General features: G+C 46.4%; 1 protein-coding gene across 11 annotated transcripts in view; it reads right to left on the bottom strand.

Annotated features, from left to right (window-relative positions):
* RIMBP2 (RIMS binding protein 2) overlaps positions 1-24025 on the bottom strand; it is a 716511-nt gene that overhangs the window by 624572 nt on the left and 67914 nt on the right. For 4 of the 11 annotated variants that reach the window (XM_068119479.2, XM_068119481.2, XM_068119478.2 and 1 more), the window contains exon 3: positions 14638-14721. The exons of the other annotated variants lie outside the window; for them this stretch is intronic. The gene's annotated coding sequence lies outside the window, so the exon portion shown is untranslated. The remainder of the gene's footprint in view (positions 1-14637; positions 14722-24025) is intronic. 11 annotated transcript variants of the gene reach the window in all.

Below are 24025 nucleotides of genomic sequence, written 5' to 3' on the forward strand. Positions count from 1 at the left end.
AGGAAGTAGTTAGGATGAAGATCTCCTCGCACCATCTACATCCGCTCACCTGAGGTAATGATGGTACTCCACACCATGCCATGGTTGTTTTATTATTTTTATTGATGCAAATGTTTTGGATGTGAGACGCATCATGACGTGGGTGTGACATTGTGCTGTTGTTCCATCTCTCCCTCCTTATGAGGATTGATGATGAATTGGGTGGTGGCAAATTTTGGTTAGAGGGATTGTGGAGACGAATTTGGTATAGGGGAAATACGGGGAAGATGTGACGGTAGCGACGGATTTGTAAATGTGGAGATTGTTGTAAATATGGGGTAAGGGCAAGGGTAGAGTAGGTGACAGGGGGGGTGACGTACGGTAGGGACGACCTTTCTCACTTCGCTCTCCGTACGCACTTCGCCTTGCATTGCCTTGTTTGATGTGTACCCTTGAGACCTTACCCCTCGCTCATCTGTCTTTTCCCCCATTTGTCTCCCACATGAGGACCTGTGCGCCACTGGGCGCCGAGGGGAGCGTGCGTGAGTCCGCCATTGTGCGCCCGGAACTCCCAGAACCAGCTGTCTGCATCGATGCACCACCTTATGGACCACATGTCTGTGGCCGAGCACCACTTATGGACCCCATGGGTTGGGGCAAGGCCCCTCTGCTGGAACCGGCCACGATGGCCCAAGATCTTGCTTGCGGACCCGGTGAGGTGGCACCAAGCCCACAGGTGAACCACTCATAGTCGGCCCCTGTGGGCCACAAATAAAAATGGACACATTTTGTGCACTTTTATTTCCACCAAATAGGCAGCAAAACACAAGTTGACTACCATGGAAGAAAGAAAATAGCCAGCAGAGGGAGCCGAAGAGCAAGAGACCACCAGCAGGGTTAGGGGTTGTTTGGTTATTTTCATTGAGAACTGTGGTGACTGTGCACCAATTGGTGCTTGAGGGTGCTTTGGTGCTTTCTGGTGCGTCGATGCAGGGCAGACTGTCTCCCCCTCCCCCCCCAGAAAGAACAATCACAGGTCCTGGGTTGCGTTTTGTAAATAAAGTAACGTCATTGTAAATAATGCTCCCCACCGTCAATGTATAGTTTGAAGACAATTCCGCAATTCGGTTAGCTGTGGGCGTGAATCTGTTAGGCAGGGTGCAATGGAGCAGCGGGACATATTTATTTATGTTTTAAAACTGTCACACTCAGGGTCAGGTTAAAAGTAGAGGGAACTACACCTACGTGCCACACTAAGGTAAAAGTTATAGGCCCGGGACCTGCCTAAGGGGAGGAGGGTGCAGTGTTGTGGATATGAGAATGTTTTTTTTTTTATTGTTGTGTAATGAATTGTGGTAAAATGTCACCCTCCTTCCTGCATTTGTTGTTGTATAAATGTCAAAGGGCGTTCCCGTAGTTAATTCCATAAAGCATACACGAAGGACACCATATATCTTTGTTGACAGTTATTTCCTTATTATGTGTATTAGGGTAAGGCCTTGTCTTCCATTAACTTAATACTCCATTGCACTGAATTACATAAGATAGATCCCCTTTCAATTCCCTCAAAGCCTCCATTACCAACTGCACTCCCCTTTTTGCATCCTTTGCCGACTGAATTGGGCGGTTTGCTGCAATTGCCGCCATTGAACATGTGCTCGGGTCGGGGAAGAAAGGCGTGTCCCACCTCGTCATAGAGGGGAGGAGTGAGTCAGCCCCACTCAACCAACCACGAACAAGGGGTTGGACTTGGAGAGGGTGTGGAGAGAAACATCAAGGAGGTTCGCGAAGGTTCAGGGGCGTGGCATATATAACACGCAGAAGACGCCCCCCACCTCAGACGAGTCCTGAAAAAAGCACGCGACGTCCACACAGCGGCACGAGCAGACAATTGAGGCAGCAGATGAGTTCGGAGAAGTGCGAGAGAAGCGCGGGGAAGCCTTGACAGAAGTGCGAAACAAGAAGCGCGGGGAAGCCTTTGACAGAAGTGCAAAGTAAGAAGTGCAACGAAAGAGTTGCGCCCCACCAGTAGTTTTGCCTCCACCAGCAGTTGACTCCACCAGGCCGCTTCGACCCGTTACCCCGCGGGAACCAGATTGCGGTGGCATCGGTGGCCGTCGAGGTCCAGCCCGACGTCCCGTGCGGAATCAAGCCCGAACCATCTGCCCCAGCTGAACCTTCCCATTCCTCCTTCCAGCATTCATTCCTGCCATTCTATCCTTCTTGTGTACGTGAGTTTGTTTTGTTTGTTCTGTCCCTGGGTGAATTAAGACTGCTATAGGTAAGCTAGGTATTTGCACTGTGTCCTTTTGGTCCGTCCCTCTTTCTATTTTATTTTCTTATCTTTCCTCCTCCTTGGTTTCTTTGATTGTGTAAATAGTAATAAATTATATTCGTATTTCCACCCTTTTGCTTTGGTGTTCTTCTTCTTCTTCACATCCTTCGCTTTAGTCTTTTCCCCATTGAATATCTGTGGCACGATTTTGGCCAACGTTAGGGAATCGGGTTAGTCGGGGTAACTGTTCGGGCGCGGCGGCCATCCGCTCGGCCAATCAACATCCTAGCCGCGTCCGTAACAATATATATATATGTACCAGCGTCGATACTGAGGAGTGGGCTTATTTTAGCTGAGGCAAATGACTGTACCTGAGTTGCTGTGTTGTCATGATTTTCACTAATCATAATACAAACAATTACCTGGCACAAATGTATTTGTTGTGTTTGTGATATTACATTTTTATCGGCAATTTAGGTTGAAGATTTTGGTTGAATGTTTTTTTTTCAAGAAAGAACCCCTCAGCACATACATAGGGGAGGGGCAGGTGCAGACTGGAAGTTTGGGACGATTACACCTCACCACCAAATAATTCAAAACACCGCACCACCACGTAATTCAAAACACCTCACCACCACATAATTCGAAATACCTCACCACAAAGTAATTCAAAACACCTCACCACCATAAAACACATAATAAAAACACCTCACCACCACGAAATTAAAAACACCTCACCACCACGAAATTGAAAACACCTCACAGCCATCAAGCATGTAATAAAAACACCTCACAGCCATAAAACACATAATAAAAACACCTCACCACCACGAAATTAAAAACACCTCACCACCACGAAATTGAAAACACCTCACAGCCATCAAGCATGTAATAAAAACACCTCACAACCATAAAACACATAATAAAAACACCTCACAGCCATAAAACACGTAATAAAAACACCTCACAACCATAAAACACGTAATAAAAACACCTCACAGCCATAAAACACGTAATAAAAACACCTCACCACCACAAAATTAAAAACACCTCACAGCCATAAAACACGAAATAAAAACACCTCACAGCCATAAAACACGTAATAAAAACACCTCACAGCCATAAAACACGTAATAAAAACACCTCACAGCCATAAAACACGTAATAAAAACACCTCACAGCCACGAAATTAAAAACACCTCACAGCCATAAAACACGTAATAAAAACACCTCACAGCCATAAAACACGTAATAAAAACACCTCACAGCCACGAAATTAAAAACACCTCACAGCCATAAAACACGTAATAAAAACACCTCACAGCCATAAAACACGTAATAAAAACACCTCACAGCCATAAAACAAGTAATAAAAACACCTCACCACCACAAAATTAAAAACACCTCACAGCCATAAAACACGTAATAAAAACACCTCACAGCCATAAAACACGTAATAAAAACACCTCACAGCCATAAAACACGTAATAAAAACACCTCACAGCCACGAAATTAAAAACACCTCACAGCCATAAAACACGTAATAAAAACACCTCACAACCATAAAACACGTAATAAAAACACCTCACAACCATAAAACACGTAATAAAAACACCTCACAGCCATAAAACACGTAATAAAAACACCTCACAGCCATAAAACACGTAATAAAAACACCTCACAGCCATAAAACACGTAATAAAAACACCTCACAGCCATAAAACACGTAATAAAAACACCTCACAACCATAAAACACGTAATAAAAACACCTCACAGCCATAAAACACGTAATAAAAACACCTCACAGCCATAAAACACGTAATAAAAACACCTCACAGCCACGAAATTAAAAACACCTCACAGCCATAAAACACGTAATAAAAACACCTCACCACCAAAAAATTAAAAACACCTCACAGCCATAAAACATGTAATAAAAACACCTCACAACCATAAAACACGTAATAAAAACACCTCACAGCCATAAAACACGTAATAAAAACACCTCACAGCCATAAAACACGTAATAAAAACACCTCACAGCCACGAAATTAAAAACACCTCACAGCCATAAAACACGTAATAAAAACACCTCACAGCCATAAAACACGTAATAAAAACACCTCACAGCCATAAAACACGTAATAAAAACACCACAGCCATAAAACACGTAATAAAAACACCTCACAGCCATAAAACACGTAATAAAAACACCTCACAGCCATAAAACACGTAATAAAAACACCTCACAGCCATAAAACACGTAATAAAAACACCTCACAGCCATAAAACACGTAATAAAAACACCTCACAGCCATAAAACACGTAATAAAAACACCTCACCACCAAAAAAATAAAAACACCTCACAGCCATAAAACATGTAATAAAAACACCTCACAGCCATAAAACACGTAATAAAAACACCTCACAGCCATAAAACACGTAATATAAACACCTCACCACCAAAAAATTAAAAACACCTCACAGCCATAAAACATGTAATAAAAACACCTCACAGCCATAAAACACGTAATAAAAACACCTCACAGCCATAAAACACGTAATAAAAACACCTCACAGCCATAAAACACGTAATAAAAACACCTCACCACCAAAAAATTAAAAACACCTCACAGCCATAAAACATGTAATAAAAACACCTCACAGCCATAAAACACGTAATAAAAACACCTCACCACCAAAAAATTAAAAACACCTCAGCCATAAAACACGTAATAAAAACACCTCACCACCAAAAAATTAAAAACACCTCACAGCCATAAAACATGTAATAAAAACACCTCACAGCCATAAAACACGTAATAAAAACACCTCACAACCACGAAATTAAAAACACCTCACAGCCATAAAACATGTAATAAAAACACCTCACAGCCATAAAACACGTAATAAAAACACCTCACAACCACGAAATTAAAAACACCTCACAGCCATAAAACACGTAATAAAAACACCTCACAGCCATAAAACACGTAATAAAAACACCTCACAGCCATAAAACACGTAATAAAAACACCTCACCACCAAAAAATTAAAAACACCTCACAGCCATAAAACACGTAATAAAAACACCTCACAACCACGAAATTAAAAACACCACACAGCCATAAAACACGTAATAAAAACACCTCACAGCCATAAAACACGTAATAAAAACACCTCACAGCCATAAAACACGTAATAAAAACACCTCACCACCACAAAATTAAAAACACCACACAGCCATAAAACACGAAATAAAAACACCTCACAGCCACGAAATTAAAAACACCTCACCACCACGTCATTTAAAAACACCTCACCACCACGTCATTTAAAAACACCTCACCACCAGATAATTCAAAATACCTCACCACCACGTGATTCAAAACCACCACAATGTTATTAAAAACACTTCACAACCACGGAAACAAAAGTTTGAGGGAGTCGTTAAGTGAGAACACAGACACTGCCCAGATGTGTAGATATCTTATCTATCTATAATTCCAGCAATCTCTGTGTGTCTGTCTGTGTGTCTGTGACCGCTGTTTCTCGACAACCACGGGTCCGATATACTTGAAACTTGCCAGGTATATTGCTGGGGACCCGAGGATGTGCCTTTTCAAGGTTTGTAATTAATCGGACAAGTACCTACCGAGCTATGTCCAAAAAACGCTTCAACCAATCAGAGAGCAGCGAGCTATCACGTGTGCCGAACGTGGCGATCAGACTCTGCCTCGGACGGCACATTTGACAGCGTATTCATTTATTTCACGTTGGAAAACTATGTTGCCGTTAAACTATGTTTTAAAACGAATTCAAACTGCGATTAAATTAAAACGATTCATCCTAACTGCGATTTGCGAACTTCCGGACAGTGACGACTGTCCGGCAGCACGCTTTCCGGCATCCAATCACAGAACGCTTTGTTGCGTAGGCGTGGCCGATGTGAGACGAGCGGAGCTGAGCGCGTTACGAGCTGACCGCCATTACGGTACGTAATTCGATTTCTTATGCGCATTATTTCTCCCAATTCATTCATCTCCCAATTTCTCCCAATTCAATTCGTATCACTAATAAAAACGAATTTGCGATTCATTCGCTTTCCTGCGCGTTTGTGCACGCGATGGCGATTGCTTTACCAAACTCCGGAAGCCGTTCGCTTTGGACCAAACCATTGCATGAGGGGGGGGTTCTGTGGTCGTTGCGAATGGACCAAACCATTCATGTAAATAGAGGGGGGGGATTGTCACTGTACTCGCAAGCCGTTCGCCGTTCGCTTTGGCGTTGCGAATGAACCAAACCATTTCATGTAAATAGAGGGGGGGGGGATATAATTTTAGATAGATATATAGTACGGGCATATATATAGTACGGGCATGCCCTAGTATCTATAATTCCAGTAATCTCTGTGTGTATGTTTGTATGTTTGTATGTCTGTGACCGCTGTTTCTCGACAACCACGGGTCCGATATACTTTAAACTTGCCAGGTATATTGCTGGGGACCCGAGGATGTGCCTTTTCAAGGTTTCATATTAATCGGACAAGTAGTTACCGAGCTATGTCCAAAAAACGATTCAACCAATCAGAGAGCAGCGAGCTATCACGTGTGCCGAACGTGCCGAACAGACTCTGCCTCGGACGGCACATTTGAGAGCGTATTCATTTATTTCACGTTGGCAAACTATGTTGGCGTTAAACTATGTTTTAAAACTAATTAAAACTAATTTGCGATTCTTTCGCTTTCCTGCGCGTTTGTGCACGCTATGGCGATTTCTTTACCAAACTCCGCAAGCCGTTCGCTTTGGACCAAACCATTTCATGTAAATAGAGGGGGGGATTGTCACCGTACTCGCAAGCCATTCGCTTTGGACCAAACCATTTCATGTAAATAGAGGGGGGGGGATATAATTTTAGATATATATATAGTACGGGCATGCCCTAGTATAGATAAATGACTACCCGAGTTGCCGTTTTGTCATGGTTTAAACCAATCATCATTCAAACAATTATTTTGCACAAATGTATTTGTAATATACGTGATATCACATTTTATAAACAATTGAAGTTGAAAGAAAAAACAATTCCCAAAAAGATTCAAAAAATATATATATTGGAGACTTTTTCAAAACAAATACCCTTAGGACATACCGACGGGAGAGATATGTGCATTCCAGAAGTTTGGTACGATTTCACAAAAGTTTGAGAAAGTAGTTCAGTGACAACACAGGACAACAACACAACACAGGACAGACGCTGCACAGATATATATATAGATATATATATATATATTGTTACGTTTGTGGGGGGTCGGGATACCTTAGTTCAGGTAGAGCGTATGGATGTGTGATTCTCGAGAAATTTAAAGTTCTTTTTTTTCTGAGGTAAAATACGCAGGCGGGAGAACTGCTTTCTCACCGGCGATGGTGGAAATGAGAGATGGCCGAGCGGGTTGTGGATTCCGAAGAGGATGGAAGCAGGCCGGAGATAGAGGGATTGGAGGAAAAGACTTAAACCTCCCCAGTCCCGAGCTTTAGTCCACCCCACCCCCCACCCACCCACCCCTCCCACCCCCCCCCCCCCCCCCTCTCCTCTAAGGGAGCCGGGGTCAATGGGAACGGATCCAATGGATATTCAGGCCATTTTCAATATTATGAGGGGATTGAAAAAACAAATGAACGGAATTGAGCGATTGGAAAAAGAAATCGATGGATTTAAAGGGGAAATGAGGGGAGATATGAAATGAATGGAGGAGGGATTGGAGAACAAAATTAATGCTCAAACTGAAGAAAAAAAAGATTAATTGGAGGACAAGATAGAGGGAATGAACGAACGAATGAGTGAAAAGGGGAATGAAATAAGGGAGATGAATGAGCAAAGGAAGAAAAAATTGAAGGAAAAATAAAAGACATTACTGATCAAATGAACGAAATAAAGGAGGGAATAACTCAGGAGCTGGGGGAACGAATTGACAACATCGATGGGGAGAGTGCAGAATCAAATTACGGACAGATTGGGTGAATTTGAGGTCAAATTAGAGACTAAATTGGGGGAAATGGAAAAGTCCATGGGGGTAGAAGTTGAGCTCAAACAGGAGGAATTAACATTAAAAATAGAAGAGGGCAGAACCCAGACTCTCCGAATGGGGGAAAGGTGGGAAGAGAGAATAGGGGCCACCAATACCAGAATTGATAACGTCTATGAGGACATGGAAGGTTATTGGGTTAGTGTGGATGCCAGAATGCGACATCAAGTACAGGAATGGGGACTCGTCAAACAACAGGGGGGTCAATTCGCTGAGGAGGGAAAGGGGCTGGAAGCCCGCGTAATGGAACCGGACCGGGTGTGTATAGTCACGTAAAAAAGTAAGTACACCCCATGTAAAGTTTTGACTTTTTCAACATATTTCAACATACAGCTATTTGATCTTCATTTCAACAATATTGATAGATAAAGGTGATATAATATAACAAATATCATGAACATTTACATTTTGTAGTCCATTGTATAATTTAAATAAACATAAATGCAAATTTTGCATGTTGAAAAAGTAAGTACACCCCCACATTTATCACGACTTCAAATACCTAAAATTAGAATCAGGTGCACCAGCTCAGGTGCAAATGATTAGAACATTGTTAGAGAGGATCTTGGAGGAACCTGTCTTATTTAAACCTCAGACATTTAGTTTGGTTTGCTCTTTGTTGTTGACGTGTGCGGCGTCACCATGCCGAGATCAAAAGATCTCTCTGAGGCCTTCAGAAAGAAGGTTATAGATGCCGACGAGTCTGGGAACGGATTTAAAAAGATCTCCAAACAATTTGAAATCAATCATTCGACTGTCCGGAAGATCATGTACAAGTGGGGAAGATTCCAAACAACTGCCAACTTGTTCAGGCCAGGCCGCCCCAGCAAGTTTAGCCCGAGAGCGGACCGCAAGATGCTGAAAGAGGTCTTTAAGAACCCCAGAATGTCATCACGGGACATACAAGTAGCTCTTGCCACAGTTGATGTCAAAGTGCACGAGTCTACCATTAGAAAGAGGCTGCACAAATATGATCTACATGGGAGGTGTGCCAGGAGGAAACCTTTGCTGTCCAGAAAGAACATCAGGGCAAGACTAAAGTTTGCCAACGAACACCTAGGCAAAGACCAGCACTTCTGGAACAATGTGCTCTGGACAGATGAGTCAAAGGTAGAGCTATTTGTCCACAGTACCAGAAGACATGTTTGGCGAAAACCAAAGACATCATTTGACCACAAGAACCTGATACCAACTGTAAAGCATGGTGGTGGAAATATTATGGTTTGGGGCAGCTTTGCTGCATCAGGGCCTGGGCAGCTCACCATCATAGAATCCACTATGAATTCTTCATTGTACCAGAGGGTACTTGAGGATAATGTGAGGCCATCTGTCAGAGAGTTGAAGCTCAACCAAAGGTGGACCTTGCAATATGACAATGACCCTAAACATACCAGTAAATCCACCAAGGAATTGCTGAAAAGAAATAAATGGACGGTTCTGGAATGGCCAAGTCAAAGCCCGGATCTAAATCCCATCGAGATGTTGTGGGGAGATTTGAAACGAGCTGTGCATGCAAGAAACCCCTCAAACATCGCACAGGTGAAAGAATTCTGCATGGAGGAGTGGGAAAAATTTTCTCCCAGTCGATGTCAGAGACTGGTAGACAGTTATAAGAAACACGTACTTGAGGTTGTTTCTGCCAAAGGGAACAATACCACCTATTAGAGCCAAGGGTGTACTTACTTTTTCCACATGCGAAATTTGCATTTAGGTTTATTTAAATTATACAATAGACTACAAAATGTAAATGTTTCATCATATTTGTTATATTATATCACCTTTATCTATCAATATTGTTGAAATGAAGATCAAATAGCTGTATGTTGAAATATGTTGAAAAAGTCAAAACTTTACATGGGGTGTACTTACTTTTTCACATGACTGTAGATGAAGACCTGTTAGGGCCAGAAGTGATTGGGGATAAGATGAATGAATTTTGACAGGAGCGGCTGGACACCTGTGACAATACCATCGAGGAAGAGGCTGCTCGAGTCCAAGAGAGTCTGGGACATGAGGCGAGTCAGTCCATCGAACGTCCCCAGGATGAGATTAATGTGACAGAGGGGACCCTCACCACAAACCACAATTGGGTACAAGAGGCTCCGAAATTGAATACCCAGTTGGGAGGGGGGGGGGGTGTTTTGGCTCCAAGCTGGATTCGGACATGGAAGAGTCGGGAAATAGAGCCTCGGAGAAACTGGTCCCCGTAGAGAATTTGGAACTGCAGGGAGGGGCAGAACAACCCGAGGAGGGGGCTGTTACCTGCAGCTGCGGATTGGCATGCGAGGCCAGAATTTTTAAAAAGAAATTTAAATTTAAAATTAAATGGGAATTTAATTTGGCACAGCCTTGGAAGGAATTGGTCCTCGGGCTGCGGAATTCGAATCAGGAGAGGTCATTGGGGTCGGCTTCGTGCAAAAGTTGCCTTTCAAAATTGGGATGTGCCAGCCAGCTGGGGGGCTGTCCGGGCGAGATTGGGACATGGGGTCCGACCATGGGTGTCGTGGTACGACCTAGGCCCCACGGTGGGGGTGTGGCGTCCCTTGTCCATCGGGGCACCACCCGAGCGAGTGTCTCGGGCTGGCAGGGTCACCGGACCCTGGTGGGGGTTAAGACCGCCGGGGGTCCAAGGTGGTTTCTTACAGGTACCTGGAATGGTGTATAATGAGGACCACTAGGGGGGAGGTGTTGTGGGCTTTCTTTTGGTGGCGGCACCACGGACGGCCAACACGGGCCTGATGTGGTGACCACCTGGGCATGAGGCCTGTCAGCCTCACCCTGAGACTCTGGGACAGCCAACATGTGATGACCTGCTATGCTGTGCTGGTCTATGGACACGGGTCGAACCGCATGGACAGGAATGTTATAGCCTACTGGACACTTGACCATGACCAACCATTGGAGCATTTGTGGAACGTGATGGTGTGAGAATGATCTTCCACAGATGTTCCGTTATGATTTGTGGACTCTCGGCTTGGGAAGAGAGCCATGGGATTGAATAGGGAATTTGTAACGAGCCGAGCATACAAATACGGCTGGCAGGTGTATGGAGAAGCACCCTTATTTGGTGAAATTAGTGAATTGTGAAAAAATAATTGGCATTGGTAATCTGAGGATTAGATGTAAATTTAAAGGTGAATTTTGTTGTGAAGAGGCTGTGGTGGTCACTGAAACCAGTGGCACCATTATTTATCCAGGTGTGTTAGACCAAAGTGTCGGAGGCTGGGACAAAATTGCATAGAGTAATAGGACACAGCCTTCAACTGGCTGCAGGGGCGACGGCGCCAATATTTGGGACACAGGATTGTGGTGAGATAGTTGGGTAGTCTGGGGGTCAACGTGGTGCTGTGGGTGTCCGAGGTGTGTGGACCATGTCTTCTGGGAATGAGTCTCCTGGTGGAGCATGGTTGTCTGCTAGACCCTGCGCATGGTCAAGTGTGGGTGGGCACTGGGGGCTGCAGTTGAGTGGACTGGGGGATGTGAGCAGTGCAGGGGACGTGATGTGGATGCCACGCTCTGCGACCGTTCCCCACAGTTCCGAGGTTTTGGAGTTGGCAGCAGGTGCTCACCACATTGGCCAACTGGGGCTAGTGCAGCCGTGTTCCTCGCAGGGGGCCAAAGGATGGATGGTGGGTCGCACCCTCATTGACACTCATTGGCCATGTTGGCATTTTGGCTGCTCAGCTTATCCCGATGGCCCTTGCATGCTCGAGGAGCAGAGCTGTCGTAGCCAAATGCAGTAGTGTAGTAAAGGTCACCGGAGGAGGCAGATCCACATACTTACCAGTTCAACAGTGGGAAAACAGGAAATTTGGTGGAATTTGATCGGGCCCTATGGGATAAATTTTGCAATTATGTAGGGTGGATGGCACTCTTGGACCCAACCAACCTGCAACTACCTGCACATCAAGGTAAAGGTAAGGCCTTGATGTTTACTGTCCCAGGCTTCAGGACTTGCTCATTTAAATTGGGACATGAGTAATTTGGAATAGGGGGTGGGTAAGGGTGATGGCATGGCCAGTGAGGGGGTTGGAATGTGTGCCACAAAGTGTCTTGTGGGTGGTGTTTGTGTATATGTGGAGGTTTTGTGTTTTTGTGTGGTTGAGAGGTTGGAGACTGAATTATATTATGAATGAGTGGTGATTATAGTTAGGTGTTTGTAAATTTGTGAAATGTGAATCGGGATTTCACATGTAAGCAGGCCATGGCAGCACCTTTTTATGACATCTTTTCATGGAAATATGTGGTTGAGAATTGAATGGCAGTGGGGGAGGAAATGTTTATGTGGATTTTGTGGGTGGGGAAGGTGTGTGTGTCCGCAGGTACGGATCAAGCTCTGGAGGAGCCCGTTAGACTGCGGCCCCCTCTGCAGTAATTGCCAATGGCAGCCGGTGGTGTCTGGAAATTGGGAGCCCGCCGGGGTGGGGTCTGTTTGGGCGTCCTACGGTATGGAGACCCTTGGGGCTGTTTGAAATTCCGAAGCGACGAAGCCTGGTGTGGAGACCTCCCTGGCGGGACGACAGCATAAAGAGCTGTTTGGCTGTCAGGAGGCCAAGAGTTAAAAGGTGGGGTGAAGAAGTCGTAAGTCGGGCGACTTGTTTTTGGACTGCGGGCACAGCAGCCTGAAGCGCCACCACCATCCTGCTTGTATAGTACCTCCCCACTGCCTAGTGGAAACGCACACACATGTGTAAGGACATCCATGCCATGGTCTTGCAGGGGGGTGAAATACATGCTTTGATGATTTTGTGCTTTGATGATTTTTGAAATGTGTATGAATAGTTATGGGATTTGTGTGAGTGAAGAGGGCGAAATCCACCGAGTCATGTCGCTCCCCTTTAACACTAGGACAGGGCCCGCGGAAATTTGGGGTACATTGGGATGGCTCCGCAGGTAATGTTGGGTATTGTGGCATCTACCGGGTGTTATGTTTGTGGGGGTGTAGAGATACCTTAGTTCAGGTAGAGTGTATAGATTAGTGTGCTTCGACTGTCGTGAAGAAGAACCACTTTGGTGTACCATTAGTAGGGATCCGGTTGACCGTGTGTCGTGGGTAAGCTTGTATCTTCGTCCCCATCACGAGGGGTGGGGCTTGTTAATTAGCGAGGGATTATGGGTAAATTAATCCCCTGTGTGTCGTTGCCTCTGTAATCTATGCCTTTCTTCTTTATGACACCGCACTAAACACCTAGCCAGAATTGCGCATTTAAACACACTAATAATAATAAAAACCCAGAAACCATGCATCAAGCACTACCGCTGACAACCCCAACTTGGTAAGCGCACAGTAAAGGCAGGGCCGTGGAGATACGCCCAAAGAGCAGTGCTTGGTCGAGGATTTGATCGACTGGAAGGACTGGTAAGAAAGGACTCGCTGATTGGTGAAGCACCACAGATGACGTCAGAGTCTGGACGATAAAGAAACGGGCTGGCGGACATTTTCTCTCTCTTCCTTGGGCTGCTGATCCTGAATCCATGGTGGACGGTTGCACTTTGCTCTCTTACGTGGGGAGGCTTCATCACGGGCGGCCGTGTTCCGGCATCTTGCTGATGGTTGTGAGGAGGAAGAGCTGTGGTTGTCCAAGCAAGAACGACGAGTGGACAGGCGCTGCCTGGTCGCTGCAGCATGATGAAGCCAGGAGTGAGCGGACGCGCGGTGAGGCCTAGCACGCGTGAACGAGCGCATTTTCGCGCCAAGGCCTCAGATGATCTTTGATAATTCTTCATGAGATACACCAGCGATTGGAGATAAGTCCCATACATAACACATTTATTTTCAGTTATTTTTCCCTTTTGTCTGTATACAAGTCTGTGTGGAGGATCCCTCAATTTAGGAATTTAGTGTTATGGCGTTTCATTTGGTTACCAGCATTTCTTAATAAAGCCGGCATTTATTTGTACATTTTAAATCCTGTGTTGTTTGAGTTAATTTATTGCAGTGTCTAGGACTGCCGGTGGGATCCGTGAAGGGAAGCACTCCGGCTTCTCCACCACTTGCCCCCACGCGTATTCTCCGCTATATCTTGACTTGACTGGCGTCTGCAACGCCTCGGAGTTAAAGCCCATTCAGAAATCCGTTTCCTTGGAAGATTTTAATCACCAGGAATGCGACAGTATGTAATGCAGTAGCCTTTGCATATCAGACCAATGTCGGGCATAAAACCCAGTCGAGATAGCTAAAGGACAGAATATAGTGGTCGCATTACTTGCTCTACTTCTGCACCATCAAAAAGGGATCAAATGAATTCATATCAATAATGTTACGCAGACTATGTTGGGTAGATAAGAAACTCACAGAACAGCTCAATGTCACAAAGGTCAGCCATCCATGCTTGAAGTTATCTTGTAGCTCAAGTACAGGCCACAGAGATGATCAAGACTGGAGTTTTTCAATTTCAAAAGACAGACAAACAAAGCAGGAAGGAATGAGGGAAGATAGAAAATATAACAATTAATTATTTGTTAGATTTTTGAGCAATCACACATTTGTGACTACAATTAATTCAAAGTTGTACATAGAATAAAAAGTAAAGTAGTGATTAAAATAACAAGTGATGCAAGCAACTTGGACACAGAAGCCATTTGTCCCATCCTGCCTGCACTCTATCAACATCCCTTCTTTGGACTGCCGCTTCCGGTCTTGCTGGCGAGGTTTCGTTTATTCGCAACTCTCCACGCTCTCCATCGAAATTGAAGTTAAGTAATTGTTCCCATTTGTATTTTCGTTATAACTGTATTTATTTCATGGTGTTGTACGTATAGTGTTGTACGTTGTATCCCTGGTGTTGGGCTAGCGGCTAGGGTGCCAGCTTAGGATCCTAGGATCCTGGGTTCGAATCCCGGTCGATTGCTGAATTAATGTTAGGGGGGTTGACTCAGCCTGTCATCCTTCCGAGGTCGGCTAATTGAGTACCAGTTCACTGGTAATTCCCTGCTTGTCATAAAAGGCGACAAAAAGGGTTGGCGGCAGGAAGGGCATCCGGCCGTAAAACATTGCTTCAAAAAGGGGACCGAAAAACAACAACAACCACGGTCCTCGAAAAAGGCCAACCCCTGCTTGCGGGGAAAAAATGGCCTCTAAAGGTGGTTTTTTTTTGGGTTTTTTTTACGTATAGTGTGTCCCGAGGAAGATTTTCAGTGCAAATCTTTCATACCTGTATAGAAAATCGTGTTAATTCGTGTCGTGTCTTTTGAGGCCTTGTACAGTGTCCAACCTTGAGGCTTTGTTTTTTCTCTCAGCGGTCCGTCGTTTGTGCTCCAATAACTTTCGTTCTCTGTTTTCCCAGTCTTTTCACTGCATAGCCTACTTCCTTGTTTAAAATCTCAACTCAAAAAAAACCAAAAAAAACAAAACAAACATTTCCTTCTCTGTTCTTATTTGTTGTTCTCATTCGTTTATTCGTTCTTATTCGTTCGTTCATTCTTCGACCACGTGTTTCTCCCCCATTTCCCCAGATAGTTTTCACTGTTAAACTTTAAAATGTTTACACTTTCCCCTCAAGTTCTGTATTCCGTCGTATATTATAACACCTTTTTCTTCTTCTTCTTTAAAAGGCTGCTTTTGACTTGCTCACCAAATCTATTCATCCCAAAAAAAATTCCATCTCTTACAGTGCCTCTTTTCCACATTCCCTAAACTCTCCTGCACTCCATCCTCCCTCCAGCGTCCTTAAACTTATTTTTGACTCGAAGGTCACATGAAACTCATTTTGCAATAAATGTTCGTTTCCCATTAATCGTACACTTTCTAAAATCCAATCTCACCCCTCCCCTCCAAATCTTCCCCATCACCCCTCCCCTCCAAAACTTCCCCATCACCCCTCCCCTCCAAATCTACCCCCTTGCCCCTCCCCTCCAAATCTTCCCCATCACCAATCTCTTTCAAATCTTCCCCCTTGCCACTCCCCTCCAAATCTTCCCCATCACACATCCCATTCAAATCTTCCCCCATGCCCCTCCCCTCCTAAACTCCCCCCACACCCCTCCCCTCCTGGACTCTCCCTCGCCCCTCCCCTCCTCGACTCCCCTCTCACCCATCCTCCTCAAAGCGTCCTCCCCGCTTCTTCCCCCTTCCAACTCCCACCTCCATCTCCCCCAACCTTCTGTCTCGCTCTTCCCCCTCCTCAAATAACACCTCATTGTGCCTCACCCAATCACCATCAAACCTTTTGTCCGCCCCATCCTTCCCTTTCTCCGAGCTATTCTGAAATCTCTGACACACCTTCAACAGCTCTCCCCACCTCTTCCACATCTTACCCTACCCCTCCTCCCCCCTGTTCTGTATCCGATGCTCCCCCTTCCTCTTCATTAACGGTATGGACCTCAAACATCCGGGGCCTTCGTTCAAACTTAACTGATCTCTCCAGACAGGTTGCTTCTGACAAACCAGACGTGATCTGCTGAACAGAAACTTTCCTCCTTCATGATGTCTACGATTCCTTAGTATCTCTCCCGGGTTACTCCCTCCTCCGGTATGATAGACCTGAGCCTCGTCCTGGAGGTGGGGTGGCTATCTTTATCAAAAACTCTCTTCCTCACTCGCCCTGCACTGCACTCTCTCCACCTCACCCCCAGGAATACCTCTGGCTACGGCTTCCCCTTCGCTCCCACCTCTTGTTCATATGTGTGTTGTACCGTCCACCAAACAGTGATGACTCCATCTACATCTCGCTGTCTGATAATATGGACCAACTTCTATCTACTCATCCCAACTCTCTCTTCCTCATATGTGGTGATTTCAATTGTCACCATGCCAGTTGGCTGGGTGTGGGTACCTCTCTCACCAGCCATGGCTCCTCAGCAAAGGACTTCTGTGACTCACTGGGACTGACACAATCTGTCAATTTCCCGACCCGGATCTCAGTCAACGGAGCATCTTCTCTTCTGGACTTGGTTATGACTAACTTCCCTGAAAATGTCTGCTGCTCTTCTTCTGCTCCAATCGGCTCATCTGATCATATGCTTGTTAAAGTGGACATCTCTCTGACCATTCTCAGGGAGCCTGCTCAGCGTCGACGAGTCTGGCATTTCACTCAGGCCAACTGGCACGGTCTTCAAGCAGCCATCAATCATCTGGACTGGTCTCCCATCTCTCCCATCTCTCCCATCTCTACCACCTCTGACATCAACTCATCCTGGGAATTCTTCCAAAGTAAATTGCTCTCTCTCATGCACAGATTTATCCCATCTCGTCTTCAGTTGTCATACCCTTCCTCCCATCCATGGTACACGGAATCTTGTGGTGAGGCTGTTGCCCAGAAACAACTTGCCTTCGTCTCCTGGAAAGCAAATCCAACGGAAGGAAATCTCATTTCCTTTCACAAAGCCCAAAACAAGTGTGTGTCCACCCTCAGCAGAGCCAGGAAGCAATATCTCTCCGTTCTCAAGACCGAACTCTCTTATCTGTCTCCCTCTTCCAAATCCTGGTGGCGTCTGGTCAAATCTGTTTCTGGTGTTTGTTCCCCCTCCATCCCCTCCCTTACCTCAAACGGCTACACAGCTGACTCCGCACGTGAAAAAGCTGAATGCCTCAACTCTGTGTTTGCCTCTAAATCTTGTGTCCCAAACCCATCCCTCTCTGTACCCACCGTACCCAGTCGTACCCAACTGCTCCTGGACTCCGTGTCCTTTCCTCCTGACAAGGTAGAAAAGTTTCTGTTAACCCTTGACTCTGATTCTGCAACTGGACCTGACGGCATCAGCCCACGGGTCCTAAAATCCTGTTCTTCTGCTCTTTCACTCCCTCTCTGTTCTCTTCACCCTCTCTTTTGCTCAAGGTCAACTGCCATCTGCTTGGAAATCAGCCAACATCACCGCTTTGCACAAAAAAGGTGCAAAAACAGATCCTCGCAACTACAGACCAATCAGCCTTCTCCCAATTATCAGCAAAGTCATGGAATCCATCATTGCTTCGGATATGAAATCTTTCCTCTTCTCCAATGGCTTGATCTCTGATCATCAATTTGGTTTCAGACCAGGTCACTCTACTCTGGACATGCTGCTTCTGCTGTCTCAACAATGGATGGAGGTCCTCAATGCCAAACAGGAAATTAGAGCTGTCTCCCTCGACATATCACGTGCCTTCGATACGGTCTGGCACCCCGCTCTGCTCACCAAACTCTCCTCCTTTGGTATCCATGGAAATCTCCACGCATGGCTGGCGGACTTCCTCTCTAGTCGTAGTCAACGTGTGGCCCTGAATGGGTTTCTCTCATCTCCTCTTCCTGTTCAGGCTGGAGTTCCCCAAGGCAGTGTTCTGGGCCCTGTGCTTTTTCTGGTCTTCATCAATGATCTCTCTGACTCTCTTGAAAATCCTCTCTATCTCTTTGCTGATGACTCCACTCTCTGCCGCTCCATTACTCATCCCTCAGATCGGCAGTCTGCAGCCTCCTCACTCTCTGCAGACCTGGACAAAATCACAAACTGGGCAAACAAGTGGAACATGTCTTTCAATCCTGACAAATCTCACACTCTTCCGATGTCTCTCCGAAAAGACCGACTGGACAACCCTCCCATCTACTTTCTGAATAATCCTCTCCAAGAAGTTCTGTCACTCAAGCTTTTGGGTCTCACTATCTGCCATGATCTTTCCTGGGAAAACCACATTTCCAAGCTGGCCTCCAAAGCCAGTCGCCAACTGGGCATCCTCCGTCGTGCGAAGTCCTTCCTTGGCACACCTGAGCTTCTCACCACATACAAGGCTTTCATCCGCAGCTCAATGGAGTACTGCTCTCCCCTCTGGGCTGGTGCTCCTGCCTCACACCGAGCTCGTCTTCACGCTGTTGAAACCAAAGCATTCAGAATCATTGGAATCTCCCGCGATGACGCTATCTCCGAGGGCCTTTCACTTACTCACCGCAGGCAGGTTGGTGGTCTTTCCGTCTTCTACCGACTCCTCTCCGGCCTTGCTCCCCCAGCTCTCTCTGGGCTCTGTCCCCCAAATATTCCTACAGGTCGCACAAGATCTGCCTGCAACCCTCTTCTGGTTAAACTGCCAAAATCAAGACTCTCTGCTCACCTTCACTCCTTCATTCCTCTTTTCTCCCGCCTCTGGAACAAACTCCCTCACTCTCTTCAATCCCACTCCACCCTCCAGGTGTTTAAAACAGCTGTTCACCACCATCTCTTATCTTCCCCCATCCAAAACCTTGATCTTTTCTACCCCCGCTAATTTCACCCCAAATCCACTTTTTGAGGTGACTTTTTGTCTTCTTTCCTGGAAGTCCTTGGTGTCCTTGCGTTTTATACCTATCCTGCCCCCCCCCCCCCCCCCCAGGCCCTCTCCCTCCCACACATCTCCCGATGTCCCTGCTCTCAAATGTTGTGTTTGTGTGCTTCCTCCCCTTCTTTCCCCATCTTGTCGACCCCTCACCTTTTTATATACTTTGTTTGCTTGTTTGTTTGATTTGTTTGATAAATGTTAGCTCTTTCACGAGCCTCGACTCTGTATACCAAAAAATAAAAATAAAAAAATACCATAAAGCTTAATCATGGAGTATAATGTCTATCTGTCCTGTACTTTAATAAACCATACGTAGCATGTATAATGATGTGCACAATTGGTCGATGGCGAAAAATACTGTTACATGGAAGGGGGGATCCTTAGTTAGACTGTGGTAAGTGTAGCATGGTGTGTGTTTCGAGTAGTGGTTATACTTGTATTACCATGTAACAGGGACCTGTCAGAGCAAGTCGTTTGTCGCAAGTGATGCTGAGGAGGGTATTTCCGTTGTGAGCAGCAGGGTGGCTCCGTTGGGAGCAGCAGTGGGGTCACTCCATTGAGAGCAGCAGTGGGGTGACCCCGTTGAGAGCAGCAGGGTGACCCCGTTGGGAGCAGCAGGGTGACCCCGTTGGGAGCAGCAGGGTGACCCCGTTGGGAGCAGCAGGGTGACCCCGTTGAGAGCAGCAGGGTGACCTCGTTGGGAGCAGCAGGGTGACCCCGTTGGGAGCAGCAGGGTGACCTCGTTGGGAGCAGCAGGGTGACCTCGTTGGGAGCAGCAGGGTGACCCCGTTGGGAGCAGCAGGGTGACCCCGTTGGGAGCAGCAGGGTGACCCCGTTGGGAGCAGCAGGGTGACCCCGTTGGGAGCAGCAGGGTGACCCCGTTGGGAGCAGCAGGGTGACCCCGTTGGGAGCAGCAGGGTGACCCCGTTGGGAGCAGCAGGGTGACCCCGTTGGGAGCAGCAGGGTGACCCCGTTGGGAGCAGCAGGGTGACCCCGTTGGGAGCAGCAGGGTGACCCCTTTGGGAGCAGCAGGGTGACCCCGTTGGGAGCAGTAGTGGGGTGACCCCGTTGGGAGCAGTAGTGGGGTGACCCCATTGAGAGCAGTGGAATGGCTCCAGCACGCATGCCATTGAGGTATGTTATATGGGTTCGATCCCAAACCATGACTGGACTCCATCAAAAACGTTTTGTCCAAGAGGGCTTGTGTGGGTTGGGAGTTTTGAATGACTGAGCACAAGATCCTTAGGATGAGGGTCACAATATCATCTGGATTTAGGTTAAACAGAAGACTTTATGAATTCTAAAGTATGTTCATTGTTTGATGCAATATCCTTCTTAAATAGTGTCAGGGCCCCTTTGTTTGATGCAATATCCTTGACAGTAGGATAAGGGTCATCAAAGCAGTCCCTTTGCAAGGATTACATTTGCTTGTTTTCCATACCTTCCCAGTGGTAGTCAAGGTCGAATGTTAAATGTAGAGCGAGGGTGTTAACACATGTAATATAATGTTATACTTTTAATTTGTGTTTGATACAGTGCAACACAAGTTTGTTTTAAAATAAAATATCACTTTCGACAGTAATGTGCATCATCCTGTATTAATAATGTCCGCTATTTCTTCTAGCTAACATAGGACGTGATATGGAAAATGCCACACAAAGTGTGTTTTTTGTATGCACCAGCTGTTGTAACGAGCCAGTGGAGGACGAGGCCACACAGTGAGTGGAATACAAAAGAGATGAAGCATTATGCAGTCTCTCCATCATCCCTTTACAACATGCTCTCCATACATGATCTCGCCCAATTAAATCGCACACACACACACGCGCGCATGCGCACACGCACGCACGCACACGCACACACACACACGCACATGCACACGCACACACACACACGCATGCGCACACGCACACACGCACGCACACACACACGCACACACACACGCACACACACACACACACACACACACACACACACACACACGCACACACACACACTTTACCAACGGATGCAAAAATCTAGTGCAATTTATCTTGTGGCCCCGAAACAAAATAAAATATTGTTACGGAATCGGAGTGCGGCACTCCCCTTAGCAAGGGGGGGTTAACCCCTTGTCTTGTTAAGCTGTCCGTCTTCGTTCCTGGTACCTGTAACGCTCCTCTGCGGAGGGGACTGATCAGGGTTATTGGTCCAGGGTTTATCCCGAATACCTTTATCAGTCCCTCCGTAGAACAGGGAGACAAGTACCGCTCGAACCCCGGACAAGATGGTATTTGCCGAGCGGTTTAGCAATCCGGAATCCGAGCCGTTAGCAATTGACTAACCCGATTGTAAGCGGTTCTGCCAAAATCGTGCCACAGGTATTCAATCATGGAAAAGACAAGGACGATCGGACGAGAATGAAAACCAGAAGAGTACGGAGGAACAGATATTTATTAATTACTATACAAGACTAAAGAAGAAGAAGAACGAAGGTAATATACAGAAAATGGAAGGAGCAGAAGGACACAGAGCAATTCCTGAGAACAAGCTTAACTTATTCCCAGGGACAATACAAACAGCACAAACACACGTACACTAATGGGGAATTGAAGGCAGGAATGATGGGAGGAGATGGTTCAGGTGGGACCACAGGGCTGGAAGGTTCGGCAGGGTACAGCAAGCAGGTTCGCTCCAACTCCACGCTGGAAGCGAGCAGCCGGTGGCTCCCGTACTCGGCTTCACACGGCAGGGCTTTCTGCAGCAGCTCGTCTCCGTTCCTCACTCGTCTGCCTCGTACCGACTCCCTTGAACCTGGCTCATGCGCGTGCGCGTCTCTGAAGCTCTCTCCCCGTGGGGGCTTCGCGCCAAGGGTTTTGTAACCACCTTGGAACCTTCCCGAAAATCGCCAGATCTTTCTCTGCCACGCCCTTGGAAGCCAAACCCACCGAGCCCTGGTTGGTTAAGGGCTCTGACTCCACCTTTGGTGACGAGGTGGGGCCACGCCTGTGATGTGGTAGCTCCTCCCCCTTCTTCTCCGATCCTGGCCTCATGGGCAATGGAGTTTTGGAGCGAGCGGTAAGGCGGCTGCGGCTGGCAGAGGCGCTTTGGGGAAATTGAAAAGGGGAACTATCTTATTTGTTTGATGCAACGCAGATTCAACTATTGGAAACACAGCCTTACCTGAAACACATAATAACTATATAACTACGAAAGGGCCTATGATTTGCTAAGTGTTGCAATGTGGACTAACTAAGGTGCAATTATTTCATTTAACAGCCAATTAAGGGGAAATGTACACAGGGGTTATTTATAAGGAAATTTACAACTAAATTTACATGTGAAGGTTCTAAAAACCGCAACAATATATACAGCATTTATAATGCCAGGAAGCACTATCTCTCCTCACTCAAGAATGAACTCTCAAACCTGTCTCCTTCCTCCAAATCCTGGTGGCGTCTGGTAAAATCCGTTTCTGGTGTTTGTTCCCCCTCCATCCCCTCCCTTACCTCAAATGGCCACACAGTTGACATCGCACGTGACAAAGCCGAATGCCTCAACTCTGTGTTTGCCTCAAAATCCTTAGTCCCAAACCCATCTCTCTCTGTTCCCACCTTTCCCAGTCGAACCAAACTGCTCCTGGACTCTGTGACCTTCTCTCCTGACAAGGTGGAGGAGTTTTTGTCAAACCTCGACTCTGATTCTGCAACTGGACCAGATGGCATCAGCCCACGGGTCCTAAAATCCTGCTCTGCCGCTCTATCTCACCCTCTCTCTGTTCTTTTCACCCTATCTTTTGCTCAAGGTCATCTGCCAGCATCCTGGAAATCAGCAAACATTACCGCTTTACACAAAAAAGGTGCAAAAACAGATCCTTGCAACTACAGACCAATCAGCCTGCTCCCAATTATCAGCAAAGTCATGGAATCCATCATTGCTTCGGATATGAAATCTTTCCTCTTCTCCAATGGCTTGATCTCTGATCATCAATTTGGTTTCAGACCAGGTCACTCTACTCTGGACATGCTGCTTCTGCTGTCTCAACAATGGATGGAGGTCCTCAATGCCAAACAGGAAATCAGAGCTGTCTCCCTTGACATATCACGTGCCTTCGATACGGTCTGGCACCCAGCTCTGCTCACCAAACTCTCCTCCTATGGTATCCATGGAAATCTCCATGCATGGCTTGCGGACTTCCTCTCTGGTCGTAGTCAACGTGTAGCCCTGAATGGATTTCTCTCATCTCCCCTTCCCGTTCAGGCTGGAGTTCCCCAAGGCAGTGTGCTGGGCCCTGTGCTTTTTCTGGTCTTTATCAATGATCTCTCCGACTCTCTGGAAAATCCTCTGTATCTCTTTGCTGATGACTCCACTCTCTGCCGCTCCATTCCTCTTCCCTCAGATCGGCAGTCTGCAGCCTCCTCACTCTCTGAAGACCTGGACAAAATCACAGACTGGTCAAACAAGTGGAACATGTCTTTCAATC

Source organism: Myxine glutinosa, chromosome 6 (assembly GCF_964187855.1).
Source record: "Myxine glutinosa chromosome 6, kmMyxGlut1.1, whole genome shotgun sequence".
NCBI classification, from domain to species: Eukaryota; Metazoa; Chordata; class Myxini; order Myxiniformes; family Myxinidae; genus Myxine; species Myxine glutinosa.